This window comes from Grus americana, chromosome 2 (assembly GCF_028858705.1).
Source record: "Grus americana isolate bGruAme1 chromosome 2, bGruAme1.mat, whole genome shotgun sequence".
NCBI classification, from domain to species: Eukaryota; Metazoa; Chordata; class Aves; order Gruiformes; family Gruidae; genus Grus; species Grus americana.
Genome location: NC_072853.1, coordinates 129,374,604 through 129,401,064, shown reverse-complemented (window position 1 = coordinate 129,401,064; position 26,461 = coordinate 129,374,604). Strand labels below are relative to the sequence as shown.

At 43.1% G+C, this 26,461-nt stretch overlaps 1 protein-coding gene and 2 long non-coding RNA genes across 10 annotated transcripts in view; 2 read left to right on the top strand and 1 right to left on the bottom strand.

The window, feature by feature from the left end:
* The window catches only part of SATB1 (SATB homeobox 1), a 93,672-nt gene extending 73,968 nt beyond the window's left edge, over positions 1-19,704 (bottom strand). For 5 of the 8 annotated variants that reach the window (XM_054817554.1, XM_054817556.1, XM_054817558.1 and 2 more), the window contains exon 1: positions 19,584-19,704. The gene's annotated coding sequence lies outside the window, so the exon portion shown is untranslated. Of the gene's footprint in view, positions 1-620; positions 755-19,583 lie in introns of those variants that run through there. The other 3 variants (XM_054817555.1, XM_054817559.1, XM_054817560.1) reach the window with 1 other exon arrangement.
* LOC129203289 (uncharacterized) lies at positions 2,317-5,427 on the top strand. Its single transcript, XR_008575974.1, has 3 exons — positions 2,317-2,445; positions 3,164-3,309; positions 4,529-5,427. It is a non-coding gene; the product is annotated as an uncharacterized LOC129203289 (long non-coding RNA).
* Positions 19,705-19,855: 151 nt separating the features above from the next.
* On the top strand, positions 19,856-25,589 carry LOC129203290 (uncharacterized). The gene is made up of 4 exons (XR_008575975.1): positions 19,856-19,901; positions 20,896-21,081; positions 22,745-22,855; positions 24,542-25,589. It is a non-coding gene; the product is annotated as an uncharacterized LOC129203290 (long non-coding RNA).
* Positions 25,590-26,461: the final 872 nt, after the last annotated feature.

The following is a 26,461-nucleotide window of genomic DNA, read 5'->3' as shown; positions in this document are numbered from 1 at the left end:
TATGTTACAAAGCAAAATTACATGCACATAAAACACCTAATTTACTCATTTAAACTCCATGCCCAAGGCTAAAGTTCACTGAAACCTCAGTTTGGAATAGTGATGAGCAACAACCAGCGTGGCCTGCCCAGGGAGAGGGTTGCAGGGAAGAGCTATCATCTCCGCCGGTTCCAGGCCAAGAGTTTCCCCGGGTTTCGCATTTAGGCATCTTTTCACAACTACAAGTTTTCATCACAGGCACTGAGAGAAGAGCACAATTTCAAGGCACAGTTTCCCAGAGACAGCGTACACGTACGGGCACACCGCGCAATTTCTGAATGAGAGTCGGTGCGGTATCTCCTTTTGTCACGATGTAACGCCGCCGGTATTATATTATTTCTTTCTCTCCTCCTGAATCAGCCCCCTCCCCATGCCTTTCCCCTCCTCTTCCCTCCCTCCCCCATAAAAACCATAATCACATTTGAGAGAGGCTCCGCACTTATCCGTTCCATATGGCTCTCCCAATCCAGGCCAAGCTTTCCCTGTGACCTTTTAAAGAGACAAAGAAGCAAAGTACTTATCTAGAAACAGAAACACTGCAGTTTTCTGAGTGAAATTAGCAAAACCGACCCGAAACTCACCACTTCAAAACTTGACAGCATATAAATAACAAAAACAAAGGAGGTTTCCTTTGCAGCCCGAGCTCTTGAAGAGGAAGAAGTTCAAGACTGATGTTTTCTAGGTCCCCCCTTTTTTGGAGGGGGGGAGAGGGGGGTGTGCAGCAGACCTGAGGACTACTTCCCCTAATATTCTCTTATTTTGTCTTTTTTTTCTTGTTGCTATTTTCCCCTAGGCGGGGAGGGGCAAAAATAGATAGCGAGAAACAGAGTAGCCATGAGCAAAAATGGCAATAGACAAAAAATAGAGATTAAATATCTTTTGAGAGCGCCAGTTTTCGAGGTTTAGCAAATGAAGAAGGAGCTGAAGATCAAATTGATCAGACAAGTGTAACGCTCAAAACCAGGAATTAATAAGAATAATAAAAAAAAATGAAGTAGCAGGGTTAAATTGAGGTGGTGGGTGACTTAAGTCTAGCTATCCCTTCAAAAATAAAACCAATGCGTACACCAGCAAGTGAGAAAGGGGGGTATTAAAAAAAAAAAAGCAAAGGGAAAAAAAAAGCAGCTTTTCTATCCAGTGTGAAGAGCAGAAAGTCTACTTCTAGGTTGTCACTTACACTATTATTCTCCAATAGGCACCCAGAGGAGCAGCACACACAGAAGGAGCCCGCTCCCCTCCCCCTCCGCAAAAATACACACCGTAACAGCCCCCAAACTTTCTGCGGAAACCTCAGCCCCAGAGATCGCTACTGGAGATAAAAAAAAAAGAAGAAAAAAAAAAGTGTAGAGAAAATTGCAGGAAAAGGCACTAAAATGCCACTTTTAATCTCGCCTTTGCGGTCCGGGGAGGGGAAAAAAAAAAAAAAAAAAAGGCAGAGAGGACCTGTCTCCTCTCATTTACCGGGGGCTGTTGTGCGAGTGAGGGGGGAGAGGGAGCGAGAGGAGGGGAGAGAGAAAAAGAACAGAGGGGAGGAAGGAAACACACACAACAAGGCACACCACCACCACTACAAAAAGTGACGAGGTTTCACTCCCTCCGAGTGAAATTATAATTAAAAAAATCCCCAACCCTCTCTATTTAGAAAAAAAAAAAAAAAGAAAAAAAACAGCAAAAACCCTGGTTCTGTTTCTGGAAAGAGAAAAAAAAAAAAAGAAAATCTGGGAACTCCGAGAAGAGTTACTCGCAAGAAGGGGTAAAAAATATAAAATAGAAAGGTTGCAAAAAGCCAACAACAACAAAAACCAAGCCAGCAAAAAGCAATAATAATTGAAAAAAGAATAATAATGGTAGGCTTTGTTTTTTGGTCTTTTTTTTTTTTTTTTTTTAATTCTCGTTTCCCCTGGCTGGCTGAGTATGGTTGTTATTTAGGCCGGTTTGGTGGTTGTTGCTGGATGTTACATGGATATATGTCTGTGTGTGTGTATGTGTGTGTCCCCGGACGGAGCTGCCTTGCTCTGCTCTCTCTCTCTCTCTCTCCCCCCCCCCTCTCCCTCTCTCTCTGTTTCTGTCCCCATTAAATTATTAGTTGACTCATCACTACTCCTCCTCCTGCTGCTGCTGCCGCCGCCGTCCCCTGCTCAGAGCCTCCTCTCCGCTGCCGCTGCCGCTGCTGCCGCTGCTTCTTCTTCCTCCTCCTCATTTTAATACAAAATAACACCGAGGCCACCGGCTTGCCTTTTTTTTTTTTTTTTTTTTTTTTTTTTTTACAGCCCGAGACGGGAGGAGGACGTAGCCTCCCTGCTGCTGCCCGGAGCCCTTCCCCGGCGGCCCCGGATCATCCGACGCGTCCTGGGAGAGAGAGAGAAAGTGGCAGAGGAGGAGGAGGAGGAGGATGATGAGGAGGAGGTGGTGAAGGAGAGAGGCGTGGGGGAGGGGAGGCGAGGCCGAGGGAGGTTGGGGGGGGGGGGTGAAGAGAGGTGGCAAAGGGGGACCGCAGTGAGGAGCGGGGAGGGGGCGCCGGGCCGGGGGGAGGGGGGGGCGGCCGCCGGCGGTAGGTGAGCGGGGGGGGGGGGGGGGGCCGGGGGAAGAGGGCGTGCGGCTTCCGGGCGCGCACGAATTTGCAGCCAGCTGGGTGCGGGTGAGGCGGCCCTGCCTGCGCCGCGTACAATGCCCGCCGCGCCGCCCCGCGCAGCCAGCGCCGGCCGCGCGCCCCCAGCGCGCACGCACGCACGCACATGGCAGATGGGGGCCTGCGGCGGGGGGGGGAGGGCTGAGCCGGCGGGAGCGTGGTGTGGGGGGAACGGCGGGGGGGGGGGGGAGAAGAGGGGGACGAGGAGGAAGAGGAGGAGGAGGAGGGGCGGGGGTGAAGGCTGAACAATATCATGCCGGCGCTGCCGAGCGCGCCGCGCCAGCGCAGCGCCCGCCCCTCCGCGCGGAGGCTGCGCGGGCCGGGCCGCGGCGGGCAGGTGCACAGCGGCGGCAGCGGCAGCAGCGCGGTGCAGAGCGGGGTGTCCGCGCCCGGGGACGGGGGGCGGCAGGTGGGGCGGGGGCAGCCCCCGGGGGCCAGCAGGCCGCGTGGGGAGAAAGAAGTTTTCTTCCTCTTTATCCCACTTGATATCAACAGAGGTGAGAGAAAAGCACCGGGCGCGTTTCTCGGAGGCGGCAAAGGTTTCGTGACGCAGTCCCTGTTCAGTCGAGGGCATCATCCGCGCGACACGGGTGAGGCGGTGGGTGCCGTGGCCAGCCAAATCATCCAACAACGTACCCTAGGTAATTAGTAAATCACTCCGCGCTCATAACGGCGAAAAACTACGGCCCCACCACGATGCGGGACGTTACAAAACTGTCCTTGTATCATGTCTGCAGACCAGGACCGAAAGCCACCCGTAAAAGGTGAAAACTAAATGGTGGTAACGTATTGACAAAATAAATAACTGCAAGACAGACATAACTTTTTCCCATCATGCACTTGGAAAAAAAGTAACCCAACTAGACAAACTTGAAAGCAACAAGTTTGTACAAGCTACGAGATAAGAGAAAAATTAAACTTCTTTATTGATAAAATGCATAGTGTTTGAATATACTGTGTCTGAAAGGAAAGTTGCATCATCAACTAAAGAAAACGTGAATTATTGCACAGGCAGATCTATAGCCAAAAGGTACAGGGTAGTAACTTTAAAAAAAAAAAAAAACAAAAAACCTCTGTACTGAACTGCACATACGAACTTGAGGCAGCAGCAAAAGCAGGCAAGTGGGGAGGCTGATACACAAAATAGCACGGCCTCTGAACAGAGAAAAGGCGAATCAATAAATCTAGGAAAAGCAAAATTATCACTACACATATATTACTATAAAAGAAGAGGAATGCATGGAGACTAGGTAAAGAAGCAAGCTGAGGTTTACTGAAATAAGCACAAGCAGCATACAGGGCATGCAGGGAAAAGAAAATGGTAATAGGGTAAAATACATGAAATATTTATCATATTCTGCAGTGCACAAAATAAATTATAATCTCGGAAGCAAAGAAATGCAGTGCTTGAAAATGAATGCATTGTTACATAATACTGTTATTCAAAGCGAAGCAAGTGGAGGTGGCGTACATAGGAAACATGAAAAGTTGTACCTATGTTGCATGTCCTGAAATAGGTTACTAAGATTGTTACCAAGAGTGCTGAAAGGGAAAAAAACCAACCAAGAAACATGTTTCACAAAGAAAAACAAGGGAAAATGTAGATGACATCTTCCATAACATATGATCAAGGGATAACTGTCTAGCGGGTTGTTTATTTAGAAACTGGTCTTTTTCCAACAAGATAGAGTATTATTCAGTCCCTCTAAAAAACAAAAACCCGAAAAAAAAAGAAAAAAAGAATTATCATTTCCCAAAACGTTTGAATACTTGGAGGAAAAACAGTGTTAACTAGTTGAATTCAAACTTTGCAGGCACAAGGGAAAATATCAACATTGTATCATTTTTCATCCCTTTCAGGAAAGCCTGATACAGTAAACTTTAGCATTGAGCAAGACTGACCGCTGAGGAAGAAAATCATGAAGGATGAGGGAGTTTCAGCTGGCACTATGCTGCCTGTGGTATGATGGAGGAAAGGACATTGAAGGTAATTTGAGAGATGCAGAGCTAATTAGAATAGAGCAGATATTTAAAAATATGATTTGGAACAAGATTTGGGACTAAACCACCACCTTATAAAATGATTACCAGATATGACAGTAACAACAACAACAAAAAATTAAAATCTGTTCTAAAATAACTTTTGCTTTGGTGTTCACAAACCATTCCCTTCATGGTCAAAAAAAACCTTAAAATGTTTGGATTAAAACAAAGTGATTAATCTAAAAAGCAGAGACAGTGAATTAAAGGAGCAGGGAGATAACAATCTGATAATACAGGAGCACAGAAGGCCTAATAATGATATTATTATGCACACTAACCAAACACTGACAAACAAATATTCTGTTAATTATATAATCATGCATATGCTTCCTATGCTTGAGATAAATGATTATGGAAAATAACTCTCCTCTTGAAACTGCATATATGTACTAAACCTTATAAACTCCCTACAACATGGATTAATCTAATTCCCGTACATCACTTATGCCTGGTAAAGTATTTACTACAGACTTGGAAGGCTGTGCGTGGAACCCTTGCTTTGACTAGAAAGCACAAATTACTGAAGGCTGCTACGTCTTGACATATAGACAACAATCAGATTTCTCTTATCAATACCAAACTACTTGGAATAAATTCAAGATACAGATATCTGATTTTCATTTGACCTATTCCAATTTGCACTTCACCGTGTCAACTTTGATATTAAAATGTTCCACTGGAATAAAGAAATTTGTAATAAAAACATATAAAGAACAGAAGATGAATAGATATTGTCATGGATACATATGCAGGCAATCATTTAAACATGCGGCAATAGTAACATCACATTTTTCATAGCTTCTAGTCAACATACAGCAGACAAATATAGGGTCAATAAAGCTTATTAATCCTTAATAAAGTTGTTGCACTGTGTTTATGATATATAAATGCATTTTGCACTAGGCTGTGTTGAAATAAGACAAATACTTAAAAAGTTGGACTGTGTTTTTTCAACCCCACAGTGAATTAACTCTCGAGCAGCAGTCTCAGTAGCTGCAAAACAAAACAAAGTCTCCAGTGTGGCATGCTGCCTCGGTGCCTCCTAAGGTCTCTATTCCAATCTTTTCTTGTTCAAAATAAATTAGGAAATACGGGCCCAAATCTTGAGGCTTGGCTCTTGTGCAACGCAAACAGAAATGACCTGGCAGCAGAGCAAAACCAGCATGGCTGTGTATTCTCTTTTATCAGATTTCTTTGGGGAGATCAGGCTGATTGGGTTTTATACATACGTACTTCTGACAACTCTGAGGCCATTCGGGTAAACTCGTAAGCACCAGCCCATGCTGGAGGTGATGCAGAGTTGTGCAACGGCAGCGGGACTGCCGAGAAACTCACTTCTGTGGGGAACTGAATGCGTCTTCCCCGCTGCAGTGGGTGATGCGTGCACGTCTGCGGCTAACAGTAACTGCTGGACAGCGAGGCAATGAAAACACCAATCCATGGCTTTCTGCAGGTAAACATCTATTGCCAAAAGGCGGATGGCTCCCCGGTGGGCTTGTGCATAATTGCTGCATGGGTTAGACACAAGTGTGGGTTAAGAGGAAGGATGCGCCTTACTGTCCTTTCCCACAGCTATCTCTGCAAGCCTCAGCACGGTCACCACTGCGGTGCGGGCGCAGTCCCGCGGCCCTATGAGTTTTGCACCTCCGATTTAAGTTGTTGAGGGGACTGACTTCCCCTCTGTTTTGCCCTGAACAACAATACTTGCCTGACACCGCTCAAACACTTCAACCAACCTGACTGCGGCAACCTCAATTTACATACGACCCAAGAATCCGATGCGCACCGATGTGAATCACAGCGTTCTGTGACATCCCCCACGCTGAACTCAAAAGTTACATACCAACCTAGATTTTTTTGACTGCAACCTGCCCCAGCCTGGATAGGATGCCTGTCAAAAAGCAAAAGTGCTATGAAATGAAATTCATAGCACTGAAAGGCATCGCACACAAGCTGTCGTCCCCTCTCACATTTTGCATGAGCAATTTCTGCTCGTTTGTGTTCTCTCACACACGATGTCCTGAAAGTTACGTAAAATGAATATTTAACTTACAATAGTCAGCTGTATTGAACTGCACTTAATTGCTTATTAAGTGAAGTAAATTATCCTTACCATATTAGTCAGAGGTGAAAAACCTACATATATGGCTACATGTAGCGCATTCATTACTTTACAGACCCCAAATCCCTTGGAAAGTATCAGATATCTACACAGTGTCCCATGGTGCAGCATTTTGTAGTTGGATGTCTCAGCTAGCTTGCAGATATGTAAAATCATATACAAACAGACATCTCCCTATTGATTGCCTCTGTGACGAGGCTCGTTTACTCCTGCAAACATTTTCTGCAGTGTATTTCAATCACGGAATCTTCTTTTAAAAATAGAGTTGAATAAGAATATGCAAAATGTGGTTTCAGATAAATCAAGTTACTTTTAGGCAAACTACTGCACCATTTTGCGTAAGTCCCTTTCACAGCTGTACGTCTATTTTGACTAAGATGCTCATACAACTGAAGTAAATGCCTACACTTGCTGATGTGGCCCTGACAGTAGTTTCAGTTCACCCCTTGGTGCCAAATGAGTCACAGAGAGGCAAAACGCAGGAAGAAAATTATGGAGTAAAACCCAACAAAGCCATTCAGCACAATGACGTGAAGGGTGAAAGTGACCGCTAATGAGAATAGAGAGTCTTTCACCTCTGGTTGCCACGAGGAACCCTAGCTGGTTGAAATTGTAACAGACAGGTGTCCACTTTGCCAGAAAAGATCACAGCAATGACTATTAACGCATTAATCACATAAATCTTACTCCGTAGTTGCACAGTCTCTACCTGCTATGTAGACAAGCTGAGCTTGCTTCTAAGTGTATCAGCATTGCAACTTCCACAAACTGTACGTTATTTAATATAAGCCAATATTTGTGTGACTATGAATTTCAGATCTACTTTGAATAGAAAGATTCGACTTTAAAAAAAAAAAAAAAAAAGCATTTTGTGGACCATATCCTCTTCCATCCGTAACAGTAGACTAGATCCTTGATGAGTCATGCTCGTAATTTCCATGTGGCAGCTACAGCCAACTACTTCCACAAAAAAGAACAAACAAACAAAAAAATGCAATAGAACTTTATATAATAATATTTAATGCAATTAGGCAGCTGGAAGAAAGGAGGAAAGCTGCATCTTAGGATTAGCCAAGTTACCTATGTCATAAGTATATGCTCAGCAAGTCACTAATTTCACAGCTTTCTCCCCCGAGATACATTTTTTAGACCTATAATGTGAAGTTGTTTAATGGTTTAATGTGGGACATGGGGAGATGAAAAAAGAGTGGTTCCTCTTAAAACTCTGATCATGACAGCACTAGGTAACTCCTAGGCATGACACGGGCATGTAATTGTTACCTGAAAGAAGAGTTGGTTGATAAGCAGTTATTTTAGGAATGTGCGTGAATAGAAGCTCTATTAATTTAACAGTATGTAAACCATGATCCCTGCACATATAAACCAGTAGAGTTTCAGTTACTTTTACTTGTTATCTCTTTACCAAGTTATCTCCGAAGTGCTTTGCAACATTGACTGATTCTGCTTCTCTTCCCTTTGCTGACTCCCTCCAACCCCTGCATTTCTCTTCCAGTGGAAAAAAAAAAAAAAAAAAAAAAAGGATGTTTTTAGGAATACAGAAGTTTAATCCAGCAATTCTGGGTGAGGATGAATTTCACACAGCCCAAGCAGCAAATCTGCACATTATGGTAGAAAACAGTCTGAACCATTGTGGTTAGCACTACAGAAGGATTATTCAAGCATTATTAGCTAGAGCTTAGATGCTCACGCTGTCGAGCTCAAACCACAGTGACTTGTTACATAGGAATACTTCATCAACAGGACAAGCAATCGTCTTTTTCTTTGACCTGATAGTATGTATAAAATCTACTGATAAAAATTGAAAACATGGAAGAGTTTAAGTCTAAGGAAATGGTTAGAACTGATTGATGACTTGAACTATGTCAAACTTTCATTATGAAACCCAAAACCACATGAAATGTCCTGTTTCCAGTTTCATTGTTAACTCAGAACTCTGCCCAGGTTCTGCTACACTTTTTCTAACGTTCAAAACCTTTTAAGTAAAACTGTGCATCTAATTACGGCCAAACTTGACAGGAGTCAATATTCATTGTACATAAAATGCATGCAAAATGTGTGGTTTTGGTGTAAAACAAATTGAAAGTCGGTGGTTTTGGCCGAATTCGCTTTTTCTTCTAGGGCTCCTTCCAATCTCAAACTCAGATGATTCCACAATAACAAAGACTAAAATGAAAGAGTTTTTCACAGTTCTTTTCAGGAACAATTAGCTCTTAATATTTACAGTTCTTTTAAGGAACAAAGTACCTGTTAATATTCAGGCCTAACATAAAAAAGGCTTAGCATATGCAGTGTCACCCCAGATAAAGGTCATTTATAGATGTGTCAGAGTATGCTTAGTTTAAATGCAAACAACATAAGGCAAAACCAAGTCACTTCAAAATGTTATTCCAAGTACCCTGTAAATGTTCAAAATACTTGTCCTGATTTAGAAAAACTGCAAAAAGAAGGGAGAAACTAACAAAGAGGTATTCAAATATTTAATGTATTTAATTTTACATTTCTAGATTTCCTGCTAAGTGGCTACAGTGGAAACAAACTGAGATGGAGAGCAGCAGTTGGGAACCCACTAGAATACAGTATTTTTAGGGCAAAGTGAAGTTAATATTCATAACAGTTCATTTGTACTCATGCAAGCACTAGAAGGAAATGCCTGAACAAGTGTGTAAAATTAGTTCCTGCATTAATACAAAAATTTTTGGGAAAAGTTTGTATTTTATATTGACATAAGAATAGCTGAGTAAGAAGAAACTGAGGCATGCGCATGAAGTTTTCTAGCAGAGCTTCAGCTGCGATAGAAGAAATAACATTTGAAATAATTATTTTCACGGTGTCCATGTTCATTTCCTTAGGATCTCTTTAAATAATTTGTTTCTGGCAGGTTATACTACAAACTCCTTCGTGTATTGTATTCTTTTCTTCAGAAATGATGGTAAGATGCTCATGAGAAATTTTGAAATATCCTGCATTTTTCTTTAGAGGTATACAGACGGAAAATCTCTGCACCACATCTGAAAATGTGCCGTTTCAAAGGTGGGTGGAGCCAGGTGAAGAAATGCTCCAAATTACTGCAGTTGTAGAAAAGTAATGTCCAAATCAACTTAGTCCCGTGTCTGTGAAACACAGGACACCTTCAAATACAAAAATCCCTCAATACACTGCCATGAATGAACTACACAAAACGCCCCGTGATCTCACATCCAAGCCCATGCTTAAAGCTCCGATATTTATTTTGTGTGTGTGTGTGTGTGTGTAAAGGGAGAGAAAACATCTTTAGCTCTTCTTTTACTTAATACCATTGGTTGTTGCTGTGGGCATACCGCAAAGGGTTATCATCTTTTTCGCTTGATTTAGGTCTGCGAAATTCTTTCCGTGACCAAAAGAAACATTATGCCCAGTCCATACCGAATTTTTTAATAAAAAGCAGTAAAGCAATCTGCTTCATTGTCAAATGATTGAAAGAAATTTAATTAATGCCTTTGGAGGGAACGCCTATATAAGTATCACAATCACAAGAATGTGCGTATATGCATAGATGAATACATATGCACAGCCGCAGTCTACCCTGTTGCTTTAATGTCGTAACACTATAGGCCATGAGCAGCTGAAGGCAAAAGTGAACTCCTACAATTTAAAATATCGTGCTGACACAATCTTAAGGTTAAATGACATTGTGTCATTTTTTAGAAGATTAAATGCTGGCTTCATCACAGGACAACTTAGCCCTAGAAAAGGAATGCAGTATAGAAATGCTAGCAGACAAACAAATTAAAAATAGTAAGTTAGAAACAGGGGCAAATGAGTTTATGCCACACCGACAAAACCAAAAAGAAACAAAAAAAAGCCCAAACCCAAAAAGCAAAAAACACAAAGATGCATGAAAAGCAGTATGCTATGTTAGATGTTTATCTATACATAAGAGACAGGTGTCACAAAAACAAAACAAAAAAATCACGAAGCTAAAGAGAAACTTTAACTCACCAGTTTCCATCTGTTATATCTGAATTCATGCATAATTGATTATCCATGACTGGTAAGTTCTTTTTTTTCACTAGCCTAACACAGTTTTCTAAACATTATGTGTTAAATCACCACCAAAGTAAAGGGTGTTTGAGAAACCGTAAGGGCAGAATAAAAATTTTTTAATGAAAAATAACATGTCAGTTAATAATAGAGCTGACCTATGTTTAAGAGAGAAATTTTAATCATGTGCATATTAAATATTAATAACCTATTCTGTTATTGTTATAATAAGGTTAAGTAAGCTTCTCCATGCTTAAGGAAAGAGAAAAAGTAGGAATATGTAATAGTGAAAAAAAGCGCTGAGAAGCAGAGACATAAGGAAAATGTGTCAACAATAAACAAGAGGAAATGAGAAAGAAGGAAAAGATGAAGGTGGAAACTAATCTCTATGTGTCATTATGACTGCCAGAGTACTGGCAAAGAAGCAGCATCCTTTTATTTCAATTTTAATCATTTCTGAATTTTAATACCCTGCTCCTTTTGTAATTCTCCTGGCATTCCCTATACGCATCCATCCCAGCCAAAACACCAGTGTAAATTAAATGGCACGCAACCACACCACTGATGTAGTTCTCCCAGTAGAACCAACTGAGTGACCAAAAAGCAGAGAAGGTATGACTACTTTGTGTCCCTGTAGACCACTGGCCAATTAAGTGACTTAATGTTCTTCAATTCCTTTAATTTTGAAAAGAAGGGCAGTGGTTAGGTAACCTGGCAATATAGAGCCATTAAAAAAAAATAAAGCAAGCCAGTAGTAATACAATAATCAGTGACCATCAGGGCCTGGAAAAATGAGTTTGCTCTCACTGGCACTAAGGAGCATCACATGATTATTTAATTACAGCTCTAATTTTTGTCTCGTGGATGGCAACATATCAACAATTAATAGGGCAAATAGAGGAGACTGCATTTTTAAAGAGACAGAACCTATATGAAATACTGCTTGAAAATGCAATTTATCAGACAGTATAATGCTTCTCAAGGCATATCTGTCATCATGCCACATGTATAAAAAAATTCTACTGGTTCAGTTTTCTTGCGTGGTATCTATAAAATTCTTCTGGAATGCTCAGAAAATAATAACTACACCTATGAGTATCCTAACTGTCATTTTAAGTGGCAATGCAGAAGTCAGTTTCTTGTAGGACATGCAGTCCAAAAAAAGAAAGTAGTGGAATCACAAGTTTCAAATATTAAAAGTTATTATAAAATTATTACATGCTTTATCTTAAAAAGATTACAACAAATTTTTTCAGGCCAAAAGGATTATAGTATTCAGCGAGTCGAGTTAAGAATAAAAGAAAGAAAAAGAAAGTCAATAAAATACAGTCAATGGGACAGAGACTGATTTTGATTGATTGATTTTACTGTGAGATTTTCTTACAAAGCATACCGAAACTAAGGGCTCAACACCAATACTGTGCGGTTCCTGCGTAGCACTGCTAGTTAAGAAGCAAAAAACAAAACCCGAAAGAGGACATGCATATGATTGATTGAAAAGCTCTGCTCTAAAATGGTTGGATGCGGTTCCCATCGTGCCTCATCCTGCAATGACTTCAGTGCAAAACACGGGGAACTCTGGGAAGCTCAGTATGTGGAAGAGCACTTTTCACAAGCTGCACAATTACAAGAATCTGCAAATGTATCAAAAGAAAAACTCTCATTTTATGCACCTGATCTTCCTTGCAAATGTACTCACTTTTCCACAGCAATGTGTGGACCAAGTTACGAATCCCATGAATTTACATTATCCACAATGTACTTCAGACAGTATTCGATATCTGACATGGGAAAGGCAAGCTCCAAATTTCCTCTAAACATTAAGCTGTACATGTGAAAAACCTACCAAACTACTCTTAGATATTTTTTTTTTAATCTTACTTCTCAATATACAACTTAAACATGCTTTTTCATTTGGTATTCTAAAATCTATTCTTTAAGCAAGCAAAGAAATGCTGCGTTTGGACTCTTGCACAAAAAACCCAACCCTGCTAAACAATAGTTCAAGCACTATTGCAAAAAGAAGTGTAACTACAGAAGAAATACTATTTCAATAAATGCCCCCTTCCTCCCGAAAATTGTGTAAAATTAAGTTGTTTTCATTGAAGACACGAACATTCTGGATTGAAGATCTTAATCTATAATCTTAAAAAGAAAGCTGGCAAGCAAGAGCTTGTACGTAAAAGTATATATCATTCTTTTTATGCACTGGTTACTATACAGATAACATGTCTCACAAAGACTGTAATTAAACGTCTAGTGCAGAAGTAACACTAAAAAGCATACAGTATTATTATATTACAATGAATCCTTAGAAGCTAAAACTGTCATTTTTTTAAGTTTTAAGATGCCTTTAATTATTCTTGAGACTTCTTACATTTATCAAGGAAGCCCACCTATGATGAAAAGCGTTAATGATTTAAAATCTTTCTAACAGGGCTCTCCACAAAAATATTAATTTAATCTGTGATTATAAACATTTTAAAACTCACTCTGCAATTTCTCTCCACTTCATTTTTTGCCTTTGGTCCTTCTGTGAGTTTGCATGCACACACACTCTCTCGCTTGGTCTCTCCCCTCCTCTCTTTCTGTCTCTTATTTAATGTATTAGAATTGGGAATACAGGGCGTGTATGATATTTAGAATTTTTATCCTGTTCATTGCAAATGTTTTTAATTACCTGGCTGTTACAAACAGACATATATTCTAAGTGCAGTTACTGACAAGGCAATACCTTTTTCGTACCTTTGCATGTGGGTTTGAGTTCAGAGCAGCAATTCTTTGCGCTTGTGCTGTACCATGTTTTCCAGTCTAGGACTGATGTACAAATATAAAGAATTAATGAATCCTTCAGTGTTCTATGAAACACATATATTACTGATTTTACAGCTGGGTAAATAAACTGGGGGCATATTAAGGCCACATTTATAAAGGGATTGCGTGCTGCAGCTTCCTCCTCTTTCATATGAAGTTGCAAGTGCTGAGCATTTTCACAATCAGGCTCAGGGCATTAAGGATTGCAAACGTGGCATGGTCAGTTATTCAGCCAAGATCACACATTTTTGTCACGGCTGAAACCAGAACCGGGATTCTAGACACCCAAAAAGATTACGAGACAATCTTCCAGGTATGTATGATCCGAGTGCATCACCACTTCTAGTGAGCAGCAAGTGGAACGACACATAAATGATTGCTGCTGGCCAAATAAATCCTGTCAGAGCAGGATCCTGGGAAGATGAGATGCACTCGAGGTTTAAAGCACCTCCCTCATCTCCTCAGGTCATATCATGTCATAATGTGCCAAGGGAAAAAGATAGAGCAGATAGTCGCTGGGAGTTATGCAAGGCCAACACAGCTGATAGACGTGGCCCATCCTGATGTTCTGCACCCAGGTGCAGTTGGGGTGACTGAGGTCCACCTGCAGGCGAGCAGACTCTTCTGCCTATCTAGCCTGAAGTTCACAACAGCAAAGCACAAGGTGGTGAGAGCTAACTCTTCTGAACCTGCACAGCTGTGCAGACGTGTTTCCAACGATGCTTTACAGCAGCTCAAAGAGAGGAGCTGGCCTACGCTCCGGTGAAAGGAAGCTGTTCTACAGCCTATCCTAATCCCTGCATACACAAATGCACACCGTCTCGTGGGAAAATTGAGATCGCTTCATATTGGTATTCTAAATAAATAGCTAAAAAGTGACCTTGGCATACACACTAAGCGTGACCCTCAGCCCATCTGAACACCTAACACTGATCCCCTACAAGAACTGTAAAAACAAAGGTCTACCAGTCTCTGCAGTTACACACCAGTGTGCATGGGAAGAAAGTCAGGCCCAGCAAGTTTAAAAGGAGATATTTACAATTCAGACGCTGCCTGAGGTATGTTACTATGCTCTACTATTACTCTACTATTACTATGCCATTCCTACTACACTGCGCCAGATTACACAGATTAAGGGTAGATTACAGCTGGTACAGGGCAGGAGGACCAGATCAGAGCACATGAACAAGATCAGTACTGGCAAGTCTCTTTAAAATTAATCTCTATCAAGATTTATACCTACAGAGAGCAATCCAGTGCAGAAACCATTACAAAGTCGACATTTGCAAAGCAACAAAACGGATATCAATTAGGTAATGAAGCGTTGGTGATAACTGTGGTAAACTTAGATGCCTCAGGATGGCAAATGTTCAAAAACAGCTACATTTTTGAAGGGAACATTATAGTACATCCTTTTTGAAGTAACAGTTACAAGTTGTGGTCAGGGCTGTTGAGAGTTCACGACACTGCTCACATGGGAACTGACGTACAAGTTAACTTAATATTAAATGTAATAATTTCAGAATCTGAGGAAAAAATGGACCTCTTAGGTAGAGGTTATTACTGGAATCTTCTGAAGGAGAATTTAGGGAAGCTTTCTGCAAACTGTGGGTTATTCTGACAGTGGTTATCTTCGGCTCAAATGCCAGCTACTTGGACACGCTAGTCCAAGATCAAAAGTAGCATCAATAGGGTTTTCTGACATGGACTTTATAAAATTGCAAAATTTCAGTATAACAAGCAATAAGAACTGTAAATTACTCTTTAACCATCAAACTGTTTTACTTTTTTTTTTTTTTAGAATCAGTAGCAACTTTGTGACAACTAAAGTTTAAAAAAATGCACTTGATTGCATAGTGACAGATTTGCAGAACATTTTTCATCACACACACATATGTGCTTTCAGTTATTAATAAAATGCTTCTGCCCTTAATCTGCCGTTGCCTGAATATACAATTTCAGTGACTTAGATAGACAAATACCGTTAAGGAATTCTGTTTTCCCTGGTTGAGGTGCAACTCAAATACATCAAGTAAAACTGAATACTATGTCTTTAAAACTGGCTTCTGCATGCCACAGAAAGGAATACCGAATCACTTTTCTATTAAGTTCCTCTTGGAGTGGAATGCTAACAAAACTTTCTTTTCTTCCTCCCCCCCCTCCCCCCCCCTTCCTTTTTTCCTCATTTTAAACAAGGAAGAGCCAGCTGCCCTGGATAACACCACAGGTAGATATTAAAATGGAGACAGCCATTATTTAGTGGCGACAGGAATATAAATACATGCACTAACCTATAAACTGGTGTTTACTTCAGGAAAGTAAGCCATATTTTTCCTCTGATTGCCGTGCTGTCAGTTTAATGCAGCGTAAATAAACAGTAGGTGCATGATAGCTTTAAGTAGAAAGTGCTCATTCCACAAGAGGAGCAGATTACTGAAGCCTGATGCCTATAATGGCAAAAGCAGAACTTCCATTTTACCTGAAAATATAGCCTCCTGTGCTAAGAGACTTGTGGCTTTTCTATTAAATTAATTTGTCAGAATTCTATGAAAAATATTACATACTCAAAGAACTTTACCAAAAACATTCATTTTTGCAGCCCTCAACTTGAACCATTTGAAAAAACAAAAGCCAATCAGTCCTCTGTAATTTCATCATCCCATTGCTCTAAATGAAAGCTTTATATAATCAGAAAATAAAATGATATATAGAATTGCCTATACTTTTGAGTTATTTTGTTCTTATAAATATATTCCCTGACCGAAAGTAAAAAAATTCCCCTTTGGAAAAAGCAATGATTTCTGAGAAGATTGTATATACACTCTACATCTATTAACATAAATTATAAGAATGTAAAATGTTCCAGATGTGTTTAAACTGTTGTAGAAGGAAAGTTTGTGGCTTCACTGGATATATATTAAATATATCTAGAGAGAGCAATGGCAGTTATGTACAAGAAGGCAATAAAATGCTTCAGTAGTATCTATGTTAAAATAGCGTAGTTCCTAGATATATGACTAAAACATTTCAGAAGTCTTATTTCCTCCAGTTTTAATTCAGAAATCTACTTTTAATGTATTTCTATATATACCACAAGCTATTTTATTAATAAAATAATCTCCTTGATTTTTTTTTTCACATACAGCTGGAAACCTTAAGAAGGACTTCAAATTTACCTGACGATGATTAGATTCAAAAAAGAGGTGACAATAAAAAGGTGATAATACTTCCAAAAATTGTGTAGTTGATACAATTAAAAGATTTGGGATTTTTTTTCCAAGAACACCAGACTTCGGCTGATCATCTTCTAAATGGCAGTCACACACATTTAAGCCCCTCTCTACCCCAAACCCGAAACGTAGGATGAGTTAGTGCTTATCCCGGACTCTCCTACTCTAAAGGGGTTTCTGTGGCGAAGGGGTGGATGTGCCCGTGTTCCCGGCAGGACTGAACGTGGCGTTGCCCATGGGATGCTGGCAGGGCTGCAGGCAGGGCTGCAGGCAGGGCTGGCACTGGGAAGCACAGCAAGAGAGGGCAGGTGCTCATCAGCTGACCCCGCTGGGCCTACGCTGCAAACCAAAAAGGTGCCCTGCTCCCGTACGAGCTCGGGCTATCGTGGCAGACCCTCTCTGCTTCTCGTTCTGCCAAAGCAGCACGTCCCATTGGCGAGTTACAGATCGACCCTGTCTGCTTTACAAGTGCTTGCTCGGGAGCGCGCAGCAGCAGGTTAGGATTCACGCGTATCACGAAAATAACAGGAGAGGAGAAACTGCGAGAGTTACTTTCCTATTTAAAGTATTAAGAACAAAGAATATAAAAAGGAAACGGCCAGTTTTTCAAAGTGCGCACACAAAAAGCATTCCATTTAAATGTTTTTTGTTCCAGTAAACTCTTTTGCATACAAAGGACTTATTTATTACATATTTGAACTTGTGGGAAAAAGGGAAGGAATGCACTGATTCCTGAAATAACTCCACAGTCTTTTTGGAGACTTCACTCTTCTGTGCTCTTGTTCTGCTCAGAACAGTTTTATTCCAGGGACGGAGGAATTCCTTGGAGTCAGTTGTTTCTTTTCCACTAGCTGTTTGTATTCAAGAGTGGGCATACATAGCATACTAGCCCATGATTTTAATTTCTCTTCTATTGCCTTATTATGTGTGTGTGCTATCTGTTTAGATGCGTGCTTACATGTGAACACGTTACATTCTCTGCCTGCTCGTTTTGTTACCTACTCTACATTATTGCACATTTCTGCGCAAACCATTGCTTCGACTTGAAAAGCAAGGTGATACCAACAACAATCTCGTATAGAAAATGAAATAGAAAATGAGTGTATGTATAAATGCATTAAAGAGCATATAGGAATACAGGACTGAAAAGAGCACTCTGAAATCCTACAAACAGTGCTGCAGAGTAATTAGAAGATACAAATTGCAGAGAACATCCTACATTCATGTCTTTACACTCTACGCTTACTGTTTCGAGTTGTTTTTGAATAGTGCGCCTGATTTGACACATTTCTATCTGGTGATTGTGTTAAATGCTTGAAGAGATAGTGAAATATCCAAGCATTCCTTGTGCTAACTACAGCTGAAATTTTACACTTATTGTAACCTTTTCTAACAATGTGAGAAAAACAGAGTAAATATATTAAATTTGTTTCACAACAGATGCTTAGGTTGTTAATATTTAAGATGCCTATTCATGCTATTCCTGTCTGCACATTTGTCAAAAATGTAAGCTTGAATGCTAATGTTTGCCAGCAGACTACAGCAGACAAATATACGAATGCACTGTACCAAAATCATATAAAGTAGAAATAAGGGACTGCTGCTAACTCCCACCCGAGTAGCATGGACCAGAATGAAAGGGCACTACCAGATCATACGCCCTTGGAGTCTCTGCATCTCAATTTGTGAATTATTTTCACAGAAGCGCTGCGCTCAGTTGCACTGGCTAAAACCAGCGGAGAGCTTTCGTCAGTTTAAACTCATTTCAGCTTAGGAGCTGGTGCAAAGTATTTCATCAAACTTGCATTTTAGCGAAGTTTCTCTCGCAGTCAGAGAAGCCTGGAGACTGGCAGAGGGAAACTCCGGACCGGGCAGGTGCCTGTCCGGAGCGCTCCCCCGGGCACCGAGCGGAGACGGCGACAAAAGGACGACGGTTTGAGCAAAACCTCGGGTGGCGGGTTTGGAGACGGAGCGGAAAAATCAAAAATAAAATCCTGGAGCACAGAGGCGAGTTCCTGGCACGGCTCCCCGTGACAGCGGCAGCGCCGGGATGGGGGGGACGGACGGACGGACGCACGTGCCACCCACCGCCACGGGCGCGCCCCCGGCGGGGCGATTCGCCGCCGCTCCGCCGCCCGCGCAACCCCCGCGCCCCGCGGAAGCGCCACCCCACGACCCCCCCCCCTCCGCGCGCGCCCCCCACGCCCGCTCTGACCCGCCGCTTCGCCCCGCGCCCCCCGCCGTCGGGGGTGCCGCCGCCCCGTCGCCCAGCGCCCGCCGCTGCCGGGAGGCGCGCGGGGCCGGGGAAGAAGTTTGCCAAACTTTTAGGGTTTTGGTTTTTTTTTTTTTTTTCCCGTCTGCTCCCCCCGTCCCCGCCCCGCTCCCCCCGTGTCGGTGGCGGGTGAGGCGGCGGCGGGCAAGGGAGCGGAGCGGGGCCGGCGGCCGCCAGCGTCGCGACGGCAGGTGTGCGCCCATGCCGGCCGGGAGGCTCCGGCAGCGGCAGCGCCAAGCGGAGCCCCCCACCCCGTGTCTCTCCCCGCCCGCCCTCCCGGGTCGGCACCGCCGGCCTTGGTAAATCACCACGGCGGGTGCCCCCGGCACGGCCCCGTTCCCCCCCCCCGCCCCGTCCCCCAGGAGCGACGCCGAAGGAGCGGGACCGACTCACTCATGGGAGCGCGGCGGGCGAGGCCGGCGACACCTCCGGCTTCCGAGGCGCCGGCGAAGTTAATTGCACTGAAGTTCAAGTTGTCTTTTCACCCATCAGGAGTGGGCGTTTAAAGGAAGGAGAGCGAGGAGGAGGAGGGGGAGGGGGAGGGGGGAGAGTCGCTCTCGCTCTCGCTCGCTCTCGCTCACACACACACACACACACACACACGCATGCACGCACACACGCGCGCACACACACACACGCCCGCCTGCTCGGCTCCGTTCCCGAGCTGCCTCAGCAAGGAGGAGCCCGGACAGAAAACACCAGGGCAGCAAGGTACCGGCGTGGGGCAGCCCTGCCTCTGTCTGTGTATATGTGTGTGTGTGTGTGTGTGTGTGTGCGCGCGTGTGCCTGCGCCCCCCCCCGCCCGCTGCCTCGTACGGCCCCTTCGGGCGGGGAGGTGCGCGCTGCTCCCGGGGAGGGGGCGGCGGTGCCGTCGGGGCAGCGCGGCGGCGGGAGGCCGGTTGCGGCCGGGGGGGGCTCCGCGCCTTGCGCCGCCGCCAGCTCCGCGCCTGCTGTCTCCCGCCTGCGCGGCGGTGGGGGGCTGCGGGGGTGGGGGGACACCGAGCGGCGGCTGGAGCGCGGCGGCTGCGTGTGTGTGTGTGTATGTGCCTGGCGTCTCCTCCTCTCCGCCCGATCCCGGCCCCGCGTGGTGGTGGCGCTGACTTGGTGGAAGTGCCGGGGATTTGTGTGTGTGTGTGTGTGTCCATTCCTGCCGCCCCCCCGCCGTGCGAGAGGGGCCAAAACCCTCCTCCGCCCCCGCATTGCATTCCCCAGGCACCGCGCCCCCGGCCCCCTCCCCGCTCCCCCGCTTTCCCCCTTCCCTCCGTTCTTCCCCCGTTCCTTTATTTCCGCACCTGCCCCCGCGCCCCGTGCCCGCCCCCCGCCGCTACTCCCTGCGCCCCGGCGGCGGCCCTTTCCGGGCAGGCAGCGCCCCACGGCCACCAGCGATTTAAGGCAGCTGAGGCAGCAGCTCCGCGGCCGCCCTGGCGGCCTCCGCGGGACGGGGATGCCCGGGGTGAGGGCAGGCATCTCCCGGGGGTCGCTGCCCGCCCGCCGCCGCCTGGCAGCCCCGCTGCCCCGTCGGGGCCGGGTCCCGCCGCGCATCACCCCCGGTTCTCTCGCCTGGTGTTTCACCTGGCACCATGTGCTCCTCAGTAACGCTGTTTGAGAATTGCCTTTATTCGTGTAACTTCTCCTCGGGGAGGGACTTGTTCTCTCTTCTTTTGTTTTTAAGACCTTCTCTTCTTTCCCGTCTTCGCTGATGCAGGATTTGGAAGTGGAGTTCCTGGAGAGCGAACCTGGCAATGAGCGCAGGTTTCCCTGAAAGCTGAGGCTGTTTCTTATTCCCTAGGAGACTGAGAAGAGAGGGGACCCTGGATGTCAGCCCAGTCTCCCTTTTTTGTTTGTTTTGACTTTGAGGCCGATTTCCTCTTTGAGCTCTGGGAATTGACAGGTACAATTCCTGTAAGCACTTTCGCACGTCTCAGAAACAAGACCAAGACCATGAAGTTGATATGTCAATGCTTTTCCTAGTTAACCAGTGGTACGCCCTTCTATTAATTGCTATTAGAAAGTGCAGCCTTGTAGCACAGTTATTGAATAATCATTAATCTGTGGAGGATACGCAAGCCCAAAGGTTAGTAATAGGAATAACAATGAATAATATTGACCTTGCCGGTGGGGAGAGTATTTTTGTCATAGTTATTAAAAGGCACTCCTGTGTATACTGTGTACAGTGGTGTAAATTTGGACTCGATATGTTGAGTACCAAATTACTGCAGCAATGCCAGAAATTAATTTACCCCATTATCTCCATGTTATCAGGACTTTTTCTCCCTTTAAAATGTATCATCTACTACTCTCTCATTTGAAACAGAAATGCTAAGTCTTTAATCAATTCTGACATTTCCACTAGAAAATAACATCTAGCTCTCTTACACAGATAAAAATTTATTTGCCTGCAGCTGATTTGTTGTAGTGCTTTGGACCTATTCATTTCTCAGAGAGAACTTAGCTTTTTACGGTCTTTAGGTACCACGGGGTAATAAACAGAAAGTCAGTACAAAGGGGGCATTCTCGCTTCTACGAGTCCAACTATCCGCTCCCTCGCGCTGCCTCCTCTCACAGCTACTCTGACTGAGTGGCTGACTAACCGGCAGCCTGCTATTGTCAGAGACCCATCTCCTTTATTTGTATCACACTCTTCTGACTGGCCGGTCAGTAAGTCCTAATAATAATAATCAAGTTACTCATTCTTATAAATTGCAGCTCAGCTATTTGGGTTAGTCGCGTTATCCCCACTTTAGAGGCAGGGAAACTGAAACAGGAAAATTAACACATTTGCCCGAGGCCACACATGGATTTAAGAGTAGATCCAGGATTGGAAGTGAATTTAGACCAAGCTCCCTCTTAAAGATCCTCAAGTGCACTGTGGAAGATGCTTCTTTAAAAAAAGAAATGTAACATAATCCTTATTTTTCATCAATGTTGTATATTAGTAAAAATAGTCAAAATACACTTTTTTTTAGCTCACATTTCCTTTTCTATTATATTTCTATTATATTTTCTAAATACAAGATTTATCCAGCTCTTGAAAAATTGCGGTGATACCTTTCAACTACATAGGGCAGTTTACTCTGGAAGCAAGAAACGTTTAATATGAGACTGTGAGCAGTAATGGGAACAGAATTGCTTGTTATTAGGTTACTGTAAACAATATGCAGTGGATGTTACGGTCTAGTTACAGGCCAACAAAATATAATGAGAAGTCCAGCATTAGTATAGATAAGGTGCTATTGCTTACCTAGGGTACGTTGGTTTTCACCGTAACGCTCCTTCAGTGCTTTCAGCATCAAAATACTCAGCATGGGTCTAAAGATTGGAAAACATGCAGGACAACCCTATACTGTGTTTGAGAGTTATGATTTATATCATTAAGCAGTGAGTTTTACCAAGTTGTGTCATTCATGAAGCAAGAAGTTTATTGCCTGCCCTTTAGCTGTGGCATGTCATCAAAGCTGTATTATGGTATGACTGGGTGCAGATGGCATGCCTAAAAAGCAGGTGTACAATATAACTTTCCTATTACTGACACGTCGATATTTCCTTTTCCTCAGTGTCCACCCCCAGGTGTTTGCTGGCCCAACCTTCTACAGGAACTATAGAAAGTCCTGCTCATCCTGCTCATCCCTGATGGCTGGAATTGTGCAGTAAAAACCCTGTACAGAGTAAGTGTTCACATATATTTTTATGTATTTATGCTGACAGCTCCATTCTGAGCTTTTTTAGAGTCCTGATTTGAGGGAAGTGGGTGCAGATCTCATTGAAGTAATCATTCTCCAATACCATTAGCATTACCTGCCAAAAATGAAAGTGGCATATGAATCACAATAAGCCACTCATGAATTTGTGGATTTAGAGCCTGCCAAGGAACACCAGAAATCCACATGATTACAAAGTCCCATGAGTTTTAGGGACTTTGAACAATGAGTAAAGGTACTTTTATCCAAAGACCATCTTACTGATGAGCCATCCTATAAGGACTCCAGACATAACCGATTCAAGCGAAGGACAATATTAACTGAAAATATTTCTGTTCAAATATTTCTCTTTCAAGTGAGGGAGTGAAAGTGGTGAATCTGCTAATTGAAACTATGTCAGAGGCCCTCCTTGAGGTACCCCTTCTTGAAGTGCTACTGTGACATAATGATGTGGAAATATGCTTTTGTGTGAGAAGAGCTATCAGATCCTCTGGGAAATATCACAGATGCTTTCCAGTTCCTTTCAGACATGTAAATATCTTTATGTTTAGACATGAGTAGAGAGGGGTGGGAAGTGAAGTAGACAGATGAGTGGAGTGGGGTTAAAAGCATCCACATAGATCCAGGAACCAAATAAATACATGTAGGGGGTTTTTTTCTGTATCTGATGTTAGCTGGGGCTTGAAATGAAATGTTCATTATTAAGAAGAAACGCTGCATTAACATGTGCATACTTGAGAGTTATGTTGACCCATGGTTGACAGAGAAGACCATCTTCTGCCTGAAATTACACATGATCAACAGAACTCTCAGTAATGCTGAGATACTTGGGTCATTCCCAAGTAATATGTACCTTATCGAGAATGGTTTATTTCCAGCTTGTAGTATATGGCTAATGCTATAGCAGTGAAAAACACTACATGCCACCTAGCACTTCTTATGATTGCGTGCTTTCTTCATGGTTTTACTTTAAGCTAAGCACATCACAAAACAAAAATAGTCTTTTTTCCCTCTTACCATACAAAACCAGCACCTTGTAATCTATTTATATGTTAGTACTTGTGAAACATAGCAAAAAACCCTGCTTGCTAGTATGGCCTACGCATAGCTGCCTCAGCACCTTGATGAAATGTTAAGACTTGGTTTCAGTAACTATGCTCCAACTGGAATAAGCGTTATCTGTCATAGATGACAATGGCAGTGAACAAATACAACTATGCTGGTGAGGCCTTCTGTGCCTATTTTAAATGTAAGTGGCCATTTTCAGCTGTAGCATAACCTTGTCTGATATTTCATCTTGCTGGTGGCTCAGTGGAAGACACTGAGATGATTTTTTTTTCTGGATGTGGCTGGTGCTTTCCGTGTATTTCTGCAGTCTTTCATTATTCTACTCTTTGCTGGTTAGACACCAATCTCCGGAGCTTAGGCCTATGCCACCTCACTATCTGAATGTCTCTCCAGAAAATTTGTTGACTGAAATGGGGATCATGTCAATAATAACAAATTCATCTGTCCGTCTCCAGACTGGCTTAAGTTTCCTCCAATCATTCATTGAAGGTTCATGTTTCCAGGCCCTGATGCTACACAATTCCTCAGTCCATTCAGCTTCTCTCCAAGATGGTAACTGCTTTGTGCTCCACTTCTCTGTTACAGGAGATCTTTTGATTACCTAAAAAAGTAAACTGCATCCTGTAGATTTCCTCTTAAAACATCTGCTTTACGGAATAGAAGATCAACCTGTTGCAGGTGCGTCAATGACATCAAACTCACTTCTGTTTTGCCCGACTGTCCTCTCTACCTTCTGTCTGTCTAAAATTATCATTTTGGAAAGCATTGAAGGAGTTGTATTAATATTTGTGTGAACCACTTCTCCTGCGCACTGTCTGTTCTTTTCTCCTTCCCCTTGGTGTCTGGTTCGTCCTGACTGCTTTTAAAAATTCTGTTGCCTCTAGTGAGGGACTGCCAGATTAAACCAGTGAAGAGAAACCAGGTGACTGTCTACTTTTACAAATATAGGTTGTGTATAATAAATTCAGGCTTTACATCTATGCAAATTAAATCATCATATGATTCTGACTACATGCATTTTTTATCAAATATGGCATATATTTCACAAATTATATTTAACTTATAGTCATGTTGCTTTTCTGAATACCTAACTAGGAGTTACAAGGTGTGCCATTAGATCTTAGTAAATAGGCTTATGAAGACAGAAGAAATAAGAGAAAATCACCTTTTTTTCTTGTATACCTGGTAAGTCCAGTGGAAAGGCTTTTCCTGCTGTAGGTGATAACATAAACACCTCGCCACTGAGCTGCTTAGAGACACAAGCACATCTTGTTATTAGAAATATAGAGATTTTGCAAAGGCCTAAACAGATCATGCCCAGAATAAGGAAGTTTTAAAGCAATGTGTCTTTGGTCTGGAGTTTACCGCATATAGTTAGTAAGGCCTTCCACTAATGTTTCTCTCATGGAGTGGAAGACATTAGTCAAAATGTCAAAATAAAGATTTTACTTCTGCAAAATTATATTTTCACCTCAGGAATATTGTGAAGTGAAAACAGGATTTAGCACAATTCTTCCTTCAGGGTCTATCTACAGACAGGGCAGTTTTAGTGTAAAGCCTTAAGCCTTGCAATATGATTCCTAACCATAGGTGCACCATACATTGAATAATCAATCTGTCAGCTAGGCTATGACAAGGATTGTGCTGTGAAGGTAACAACTCAATGCTTTCAGTGTTAACTGTCCTCGGCAACTGCTGCTGGGTTGGTTTTTTTTTCATAAATAAAAAGATATTTTGGTGAGAACAAAGATGTCTCTGTCAATACTTGTGTTTTGGTCAATAAGAGGGTCTGTATGGTGTGAAATGCGGGACTCGGGTGGAATGTGAGCATGTGAAGAAACAGGTGTGATTCAGAAAACCTCTGCTAAGCAGTTGCCTAAACCTCAAAGCACTACGTTTGCCTCTCATGATTCATGCCTTGGAGTTAGTTCCTTTTCCACCTGGGACGCCCGAGCGGCCTTTCAGGAGTGCTCATGCCTAAGTCCTCTGGACCCCAGGACCATGACATTCCTCCACCCAAGTATCCTGGTCGGCTTGACCTCCTGGCCACGCCAGGAGCACGCCCCAGACACCCTGACACGACTAGCCTCTTGACAAAGTGCAGCAGGGTCACAGTGGCAATGATGGTACTTACTCCCAGGACTCTTTTTTTTTTTTTTTTTTTTGAGGGGGCTGTTGTGTGTATTCCACAACAATTTAACATGGCGAAGACAGAAATAATCCCCAAAAAACTCTGTGTGCCCCAGCCCTGGGAATAACCTAAACATTAGATTATGATCTACGGAATCGTGAATTTGTTTGTGCTCAAGGGCACTGTTTCAGTAGAAGGGTCGAGACTGCCTTTTCTAAAATAACCATCAGCCTGATGGTCAGAGTCCTCCCTGGGGTGAGAGGAGTTGCGAATTGGGGCCTTTCAGGGCAGCAGAGATGAATCCCATGATTGCATGAGTGCTCTAATCACAGAGTTGTTATATAGAGGGAGATGGGAAGCCAGCTTCTCCTCCA